This window comes from Meriones unguiculatus, chromosome 3, assembly GCF_030254825.1.
Source record: "Meriones unguiculatus strain TT.TT164.6M chromosome 3, Bangor_MerUng_6.1, whole genome shotgun sequence".
NCBI lineage: Eukaryota > Metazoa > Chordata > Mammalia > Rodentia > Muridae > Meriones > Meriones unguiculatus.
In genome coordinates, this window is record NC_083351.1 from 56,594,837 (window position 1) to 56,604,955 (window position 10,119).

General features: G+C 43.3%; 1 long non-coding RNA gene across 1 annotated transcript in view; it reads right to left on the minus strand.

Moving 5' to 3' along the window:
• LOC132653069 (uncharacterized) overlaps nt 1-9,617 on the minus strand; it is a 29,177-nt gene extending 19,560 nt beyond the window's left edge. Inside the window, exon 1 of the long non-coding RNA XR_009590730.1 lies at nt 9,280-9,617. This is a non-coding gene — a long non-coding RNA (uncharacterized LOC132653069). The remainder of the gene's footprint in view (nt 1-9,279) is intronic.
• Nucleotides 9,618-10,119: the final 502 nt, after the last annotated feature.

The following is a 10,119-nucleotide window of genomic DNA, read 5'->3' on the forward strand; positions in this document are numbered from 1 at the left end:
ATGACAGTCTCCACCTGCTGCAAAAAGAAGTCTCTTTGATGAGAGCTACACTTCTCTGAGTGTAAGGACAGATGTTTAGAATATACTTAGGAATCATACTGATTTAGGAAACTGGCAGTAGTTGGATCACACAATATATTGTAGTTGATATACAATATATATTGTGTATATATATATTTTTAAGTAAACATAAAATAACGTTCCCCTGTGGCTTTTCCAAACACCACTAGTTATCCCTTCCCCTCCCCAGTTAAAGGCTCCCCTCTACTTTTCCATCTCCTCCAAATCCTAGATCTTAAAGACACCTTCTTTCTTATACTTTTAGCACCTGAGTCTCAATTTCATTTTACTTTTTGATGGACTATGTACAAGTTTGGAATAGACAACTCACCTGGCCTTTGTTTCCCAGGTCTTTAGAGACAGCCCCCACATTTCACACAAGCCCTATACAACAACCTGGGTGGCTTAACTGTACCTGATAGAATGTCTTAAGACACACAGAGCATCCCTTCTCCATTATTATTCCTTAAAGAAAGCTCCTGACAACCCACTCTGAGCTTTGTGTTTTCTAGCTGACAGAGAGAACATTCAGTCTCTAAGCCCAAGGCCAAATTATCATCCTGAAAGGTATTGTGTCTGGATTCATCTTAACTCTAGGGCACACAGCTCTTTATTTTGATTCTATTCAAGCCACCTAGGCTTTTCTAATTCCAAGCACTAGTAAATATCCTAAGCTTTTTGAAGGCTAATAGGTTACTGTTGGCTTTGAATTTCTGGGTATGGCCTTGTGGCTAAGCCTTTGTGTAAGTCCATGAAGAACCATAATGACCACGTTCTCCTTTCTTGGAAACAAGAACAGAAAACTTTTGATAAATTAAAAATCCCTTTTAATTTCAACTTTAGGCTTACCGTGGCTCAACAGACCTTTAAATTATATGATTTTGAACATTACTGTGTAACCCATGGCATGGTTATCAAACCAGAGCTTGACATTTTTATGGTGAAATTACTTAGACCTATTACTTGAGCATCTAGCTGCTGCCTTCATTCTCTTCTCTCACTCTCAGTCAATTCACTTTTAGACAGTCCTGTGACTATCTAACTCCATGTGTCTTGGTTCCCATGATTTGTTCTCAAGGCCTGAAAGTCAGCAATGGTGAAGACGTTAAATCCTACATTTCATCTCAGGTAGAAGTAGCCAGAGCCACTTGACACCCACCCACTCCCTGAATCATTTTAAAGCCTCAACTCTTGAGGGAAGGAACTAGGTAGCTGCTAGATGTTAATAAGCTTGAAGGTCATTGGGATTGGACCCTTCCTCATATTCAGAGGAGTGTAGAACCAAAAACTGAAACTATAGGGCTCTGGTTACTGGGAGCCAGAATGGGATCTGAGTTACATCTCTGACCATGAGTGGAGACATAATATTCTGGACTTTCTGGAAAGTCATTCATAGCTAATGTTCTAACCATCAAAAGATTACTGTCTAGCTGGAGACTTTCTGGTTAAGAACAAGAATGTCCCATTGTTTTCTTCTGGAAAAGTCAATCTGAAATAGGCCTGTCAATCATCTGGACAGAAAACTGCCTCTCAGGGAGAGCTACCTGTTCTGCTCACTTTAGAAATAATATACCGTTTGCTAAAAAAGTAGTAATGGTTCCTTTAGCCACTGTCCATCCTCAACCCTTGAAAATGCTTTACTTTACTCCATCATATACTCTAGCTATCTTGTACATGTGCACACATACTCAAAGATCCCTGGAGATATTGTATGGGACCATCCAAGTATTTTGACCAGTGTCTGGGAATGAGAGCTTAGACATATATAGAGTATTTCTTCTTGAAAGACAATATTTCTTTGGATAAATAAATTTTGCTTCAGTTCTTAAAGAAATAGCTTGTGTCATGACTAGACAATTATACTCTTGGGGTATATAGATAACAGAACGAAAGGTGTAGTTGTGGAACCAATTCATGCTCTGTACTATGGGCCCAGAAAAGATAAAATAAGAGTATGGTAATGATCGCAAGGGGATTAACAGCAGGGATCAGAAGCAAAGGCCAGGCAGCCCACAGTATGCAGGAGAATGGGCAGATGGAGAGGGGGAATGGGCATAAGGAAGGTAACAAATGATATGGGGAACAGAGGGTTCAACAGGAGAAAATCTTACATGATTAATTAAAGCTGTTCATTTTATGGGCAAGGAAATGAGGAGATGGAGAAGAATATTAATAAAATTAATCACAGCAACTATAGCCATAGGAAAGTGAATAATGATTGAGTCAGTGAGTAGAAAGAATGGATGAGGGAAGGAGAGACTGAGCAAAAGATTGCATGAAACCACGGGAAAGAAACAGGGAAAAAAAACAACATATCCAAAGGTGGAAATACAATTAAATTAGGGAATGAAGGACATGTGATAAGAAATGCCCATGGGACCAGAGTGATCTGCTCTGAGGAGACCACGAAAAGGGCTGGTAGTTCTTTCTAAACTGATCAGAACTGGTGAAAATTGCTAATGCTTTCTTCTGGAGCTGTCTGCTACTTTTCCCTCCATCTGAATAGCTGGAAAGCCCTGGGTAGTGGGGCCCTCAGGCTCAAGAGCCTTGGGTAGTGGGGCCAGAAATCTGGAGAGCCCCGGGTAGTGAGGCCAGCAAGCTGGAGAGTCCCAGGTAGCGAGGCCAACAGGCTGGAGGGCCCTGGGTAGCAAGGCCAGCAATTCTGGAGGCATGTAACAATAGACATAGCCCAGAACTGCAAGATGTAGTCAGGTTAGTCTCCACTTACAGTCTCCAAGAAAGAGGAAAACCCTAGGCCTATACTCTGCTATGTCCTTCTCATTTGGCTGGTTATTTTGCAATTGAATTTCATCCTCATCTTTTCTGTTTGTTTATATTTTCTTTTTTAATTAATTTTTTTAATAAATTAGAATTTATTCATTTTGTATCCCAGCTCTACCCCCCCTCCCAATCCTGCCCTCCTTTCCTCTTCTCCTCTCATGCCTCTTCCCCAGCCCACTGATAGAGAAGGTCCTCCTCCCCTTCCCTCTGACCCTAGACCATCAGGTCTTATCAGGACTGGCTGCATTGTCTTCCTCTGAGGCCTGGTAAGGCAGCACCCCCATCAGGGGGAGGTGATCAAAGAGCCAGCCACTGAGTTCATGTCAGAGACAGTCCCTGTTCTCCTTACTAAGGAACTGTCTTGGAGACTGAGCTTCCATGGGCTACATCTGTGCAGGGGTTCTAGGTTATCTCCACGAATAATGGTCCTTGGTTGGAGTATCAGTCTCAGAAAAGATCCCGGTGCTCAGGTCTTTTTGGATCTGTTGTTCTCCTTGTAGAACTCCTGTCCCCTCCAGGTCTTTCTATCTCCCTCTTCTTTCATAAGATTCCCTGCATTCTAGAAGCCCAAAGTTTGGCTGTGAGTCTCAGCATCTGCTTTGATACCTTGCTGGGTAGTCTTTCAAAGGCCCTCTGTGGTAGGCTCCTGTCCTGTTTTCTTTCTCTTCCGATGTCTGTCCTGCCTTTCTGAGTGAGGATTGATCATCTTCATCCTAATCTTAATCTATTCTTTACAGAATCAAAGAGGAGGAATGAATCTTATTTTATTATTGGAAGTTCAGAAAATAAAACTATCATGCCGTCCCGCCCCCCCAAGTCTTTTTAGTTTGGCATGAGCCCATCCATCCATCCGTCTGTCCGTCCGTCCGTCCATCCAGAAAGTTCGTTTCCTAGCCTCCCTTGGCACTAGGTGTGCCCATGCAACTGTACCAATAGGCTGTGAACAGAATCAAGCCCACCAAGACCTGGTCTAGCTCTTAGCGGAACTGGCTATGCGTCGCTGCTTGCTTTCTGCATTCCTGCTCCTGGAGGTGGTGGTGGTGAGGGCAGGGGCCACTTCAGTGCCCAGTGCAGTCCATGTGACCAGAAGGTGGCACACCAAGCAGAGCCCGCCTCCAGATCTGTCCAGAATACATCTGGATCTTTCTGTAAGCTAGAAATAGTCTCTTAGGGGACTGCATCTTAATGTCAGCTGAACCCATGCCCTAATTAATTGTGCACTAAGTTTGAAGATAAACATTACATTGAAAGATACCACTGACTACCTCTTAGCACAGTGTGTGTGTTTTCATATTGTCTGTATTTATAGATGTAGATTGCTTGAATGTGTGTGTATTCAATATATGTAATATACATACATTTCCAGTTCAGGGATGGAATAAGTACTGTTCCAGATATAGTGCTGAATATATAGTATACATGACAATGTATTATAGATAGACGTAGTTTGGTAGTTTGTCCTCATATTTGTTTTATGTTTTCTATATATCAAACACACACACACACACACACACACACACACACACACATACACACACACACATACACATACACACACACTTAATCTTCACTCCTGCAAGAGCTTCAGTGTTTAATTAGATTATCACGTTCAGAAATGCTCTCCTAGACTTTGAGTAAGGTCTGTGTCTCCACTGTAGTATTTTTGGCTCAATCATTGCAAACATTTATCCTGAGTGTGAACTGACTTGGGGGGGGGGATGGCAGGGTGTGAGGGAGTTTGTTCAAGTGTTATGAGAGAGGAGATTTCAGAAACTGCTGGGATTGTGAGCCATGGTCTCTCACGCACTGACAGGGAACTTTTGGAGAACTTCCTTTCCTAGCCCTGTTCAGTTGCAGAGGGAGATGGGTAAAAACCGCACACAGCCTGTATTGTAGGACGAATAACTCAGGTGGGGAATATGGCGGGCTCAGGACAGAGTCTGGAACATAAGGAGCATAAAAGCACTTGCTATGGTTATTTATGATTATTAATTATTACTAACATTTCACCATTCACACCACTGTCTGTAAAACATCAGTAATGTCTTCATTTAATGGGTGAAAGCAAATGACCTGTGAAGCTCCTTCTGAGTTCTTAGAAGCGGCTCTCAAGTCTGATGTTTCCTCAGAATCTTCTTTATTGGTAGTGTGTCCCCCCTGCCACTGCTCTCATTTCTGGGACCTGGGGACTTACATATTTATGCTGAACAAGCCCTGTACCACTAGCTAGAGCCCCAGCCATTGTGATTTATTTAATTTTATTTTGGGAGAAGGTCTCATTAAGTTACTCAAACTGGCTTTGAGCTTGCCATCCCTCTGCCCCAGCTTCTCTTGTAGCAGAGATGAAAGACCCTTGCACTGGGCCTGTCTAGCAGCTGCCCTTAGTAGTTTTACCTTAAAATATGCCTTTGAATCACCAAGACGGAGACCGTTATGTAACCCCCTACGAGCTTAACTACAAGCCTCATTATCAGTAAATACTTGTTAAGAGCCTGAAACAGAAATACAATTAAGTTAGCTCAAATAAACGTATGGGGGAAAAGAGAACATGCCTTCTTCAAGGTGACCCAGGGTGAGGAGCTGAGACGCCAGCTTGACACTGTTCTGGAAGTATGGCCTCTCCCCGACAATCCCAGATGCTTTACTTTGCTCCCATGTGCTCAGCTTGCCCTGCCTGAGGGTTAGCCCTGTTACGGCTCGGATCTCAGGAGAGAAACTTCGTCGTCCTGGATTGGTGCGATCTCCCCTGATTCTACCAGCTGAGGCCAACGACCTGGATCTCTTGATACAACTGAGCTTTCCAGACCTCTGTATGGGTGGAGGCTGTGAGGGGAAGTCGTTGCTAGAGGAGAGAACCCTCACCACATAGCTAAACAGAAGGACTAACTTCTAAACCAGTGTTCTCTACCGTGCTAATGCTGCGAACCTTTAATACAGTTTCTTGTGTTGTGGTGACCCCCCCACCATAAAATTATTTCGTTGTTGCTTCATAACTGTAATTTTGTCACTGTTATGAATCACAGTGTAAATATGTGATCTGTTGGAGATCTGCTATGACAGGATTCACGACCCCTAGGCCGAGAACTCCTGTTCCAGTTGATGCCAAAGACCCTGTGATTTGTAACTGGATGAGAAAGTGAGCTGATAAGCTCACAGGAACAGAGCAGGGAGAGAAGGAATTAGCTGTCACACATGATTCGTGGACCATGTAAGGCCATGCTGATCATCAGGGGGAAAACCTGGGGAACATGGAACGGTCAGAACAGCAGCGGATGGAAGGAAAGGTCCTGCGGAGGAGCCCGAGGCTTGTGGCAACACTCTAAGGCATCCCTTTGCATTCAGCAATTGGAAAGTGCGGCAGCTTCCCTGGAAGCATACAAGGAGAATGAAGCCTGACACAGATTGTAAAGCGCTGACCAGAGTATTGTAGAAAGCCAGCTGTATATAAAAGACCGGAGTCCATAAAGGCTGAGTGTGGAAGGAAAAGAGAGTCCTAGGTAGGTAGACAGAAGGCGATGTAGAGAAAGGGCTCTTAACATTTTGTCTGTGTTAAGCATGATTTGGAAACAGCGGAGAATCAGTGGAAAAGAATGGGCTGAAGATGGGAGGAGGGAATAGAAGGAGGCGAAGATGGAAGTTTGGGGGATGGCTATCAAGAAGGTGACATGTTTTTAAAACGTGCCACACATTTTATGGAATTGGCTCTACCATTTCTGAGCAATATTGCGGGACAGGGGCTGAGCCTTTTTCTTAATACATGAGCCTTTGGGAGAAATTGCACATCCAAAGTATAGTGTTCATCCCTTCACTTATCCTATATCAACATATCAAATATCTATATGACCCAGAAGCAAGAGACAGAGATAACTCCAAATGATGTCAGTCTTTTCGAAACCTCAAAGTCCACACCTTGAGTGACACACTTCCTTCAACAAGTACCTCACTTCTTAAAACAGTTCCACCAGCTGCGTAACAAGCATTTAAATATAGGAGCATATGGGGACCATTCTCATTCAGACCACCACAAAAGCCCATGAAAGTAAGGGTATAAAATCATGTAAATGGACCTAACATTCATCTACCCCTATCTCCACCCAAAACACCCATAGGAATGAGGAGGAGGAGGGCAAGGAGGGAGAAGAGGAGGAAGACAAGGAAGACGAGGAAGCGGGGTATTCCTTTTGGACAAGTGACCTGAGAGCTGTAGGCCCTTTCCCTTGCAGCCCTTTCTAGGAATGGGGTTAGGGTTGCCAAACCACGTTATCAGGACTTAATGTCCATGTCTTTCTACATTTAAAGGTTTCCTTGCTTTACCTCCACACTTGGCTCACGGCTTCATTAGGTATAAAATTATAGCTGAAAATTGCTTTTGCCAGAAGTTTTGAGGACTTTGCCCTTGTCCTCAAAACGATTTTTATCTATTCTTTGAAAATTCTATACATGCATATATTTTAATCATATCCATACCATCCATCCCTTCTACCTCTTCTAGACACCCCAATGAATGCCTCACTTTCTCATCATGTAAATGTCATATGTATAATATATATGTAGTCTTAGCTTAAGTATATATATACATATATATGAATATATATTTATACATATGTGTGTGTATATGTGTATGTGTTTTGTGTATCTGTGTGTGTGTGTAGTCTGAGCTTGAGTAATGCTGTCCATATGGGCATCTGTGTAGGACCATCCGGTGGAACACGGGCAACCTTCTAGAGGTGACCCCAACAGCCATCAACTGCCAATAGCTCCTCAGCCTGGGGTGGGCTCTTGAGTCTCCTCTCCTCCCCATCTTGGGATTTTAAACTTCACCTTGTGTAGATCTTGGGAAAGTAACCAGAAGTGCTGTGAGTGGGTGAGGGCCAAGGCCACACCATGTCGGCCCTTCCTAGCACTCTCCCCCTCCTCTGGCTCTCTCCTCATTAATGGTCTCCGAGTCTTGGGCAGGGCTTGATATAGTGTCCAATTACGGATGTGTACTTGAAGACACTTAATCTCAGCACTTTGACCAGTTCCGAGTGTCCATTTTCCTTCCGTAAGATAACCTGATGCCATATGATTCTGTGTCTTTGCACAGGGCTTTTCTCTAGCTCCATTACAGCACTCTTCTGGCCTTACCTTTCACTTCAGTATTCTGAGCCTTCACAATCGGCTGTGAGTGTTTGTGGTTTTCTGAGTACTATCTGGCAGGCTCTAGTGTGATCATGCTCATTCTTATGGCCTTAAAAGTTCTTTTACATTTCTCCATAATTTTTTCTTCTCCCTCTCCTCTGTTCTCTTATTAGTCTGGTCTCCTAGACTAATACTACATAGCTTTTTAATTTATTATTTTCATATGTCTTTCTTTCTGGAGTTAGTTCTACTTCTAAAAATAATTTCCATTTATTTTAAATTTTAGTGAGTTTAATTTTTATATCTAGGTGCTCTTCATTTTTTTTTTCCATTTCTTTTCCATGGCACTCTGTTTTGTTGCTGTTGTCTGTATTGCTTATTTTACTTATTTGGAGATAAGGTAGCCCAGGCTGGCCCTGAACTTGCATCAGTTCTTCTGCTTCATGCTCCTGGGTGCTGGGTTTGCAGGGCTTGAATTCCCCAGCTCTTCCTATGTGTTTTAATGGTACAATATTCTCTCAAGCATCTCTGAACATGATACTTTCCATTTCAATCTTCAACCACTTTTGACTTATTTATTCTTTTGTGCTAGATTTCCCCCTTTCTTCTTTCTTTCTTTCTTTCTTTCTTTCTTTCTTTCTTTCTTTCTTTCTTTCTTTCTTTTTCTTTTCTTTTCTTTTCTTTTTTTGTTTATTTTTTTATCTCTTTCTTCCATGTTGAAGCTTTCCAGAGACAACTCGTAATGCTGGCTAGCCGTTCATGTTTTTAAAGATGAGGTCTTGACATGATATGAGGGAGCGTGTTGACCAGCAGGATTTACTTTAATGTGATTAAAAGCAACACTGGGCCTTAGTCTGAAGTGTCGGTAGCAGCAGACTTCAGAAGTCTCTGCCTTGCAGTCACTCAGTTCTGCTGAGAACCGCATTCCAATTAGCCTGAGGTGGAGCAGATTTCGTGACAGTGTGGCTGTCTTGAATTGAATCAGAGATTTACTATGAAGCCTTCTGGCTTTTCTCTTTTTAAAATATAGAGAGACCTGCTTCTCAAGGACTATAAGACACAGAGTCGCATTGTTTTGTGCTTGTTCTCCAGAGTTCAGTTGTGACACAGAAGCCATAGTGTTCATTTCAAATTTTAATTTTAATTTTAGACGTTCGGATGAAGTTTCCTTGTATCACACGTGACCCCTCTGCTCCTAACATCCTACCTCGGCGAGATACCATTGTTAGAGCTAATGCGGCAGCCTGGGCTCTACGCGTGCTCCCTCTGCTTTGTTCACCGCCTTTCCCTTGTTTCAGGATCCCCTGTGACACTTACCCATCATGGCTCCTGGGCTCCTTTCGGCTGCAGAACTTCCTCAGCCTTTCTTTACCCTTGATGACCTTGGGGAGTTCTGGTCAGATGCTGTTTAGAATGTTCCTCGACTCTGATTGGTGCGATCTCCTCTGGGAAACTGAAGAGGAGGAAACTCTCTCCATGGCGGCAAGGCCTGGCCGGGACAGCCTTTGCCTGTGTCTGTGCTAAAGTTAGCGTCCTCTCTCCTGGAAGAGGACTACATCTTTGGAAGGGAGTCAGCAAGCAGTCTGCTGTGAAGGTGTAGGGACCTCTGTTCCACGCCCCACCCCAACCCCATCAAGTACAAAGTAGCTGCCTCAGCTGCTTGGGATTCTTTCTAAGCAGAACACACTTTTAAAAGACCGACTATGCTATTGCAAGCTTTGATTCAAATGTTCCAAAGAGTTCTCAGCATGAATGGAATCCAGACTTATTACCACGAGCATCACTTAGGCTACCTGGTCCCAGTTATGGTGGTCCCTATAAAGCACAGGCCTACATCATTTGCATTTACTTACAAGCTGCCGATTACGCCTCAGACCTGGTGTGTTCTGTCCTGATTTTCCTTCTGGGCTCAATCCCACCTCACTTGCCGCCTACTTTGCTATGCTCACAATGACCTAAAATATCAAGCACACTCTCGGCTAACTCTTTCTCCTACTTTTGTTTTGTTTTTTTCAGAGCTACTTTTGTCCACCGGAGGAGATGTTGGCTAATATGTACCTAACAGACCACGCCTGACTGCAGTTTATGGTCAAGCCACCCCCTTTGACCTGTTCATGCCTTGGGCTACCTCTGACCGTTATTACCATGGGTTCCCTC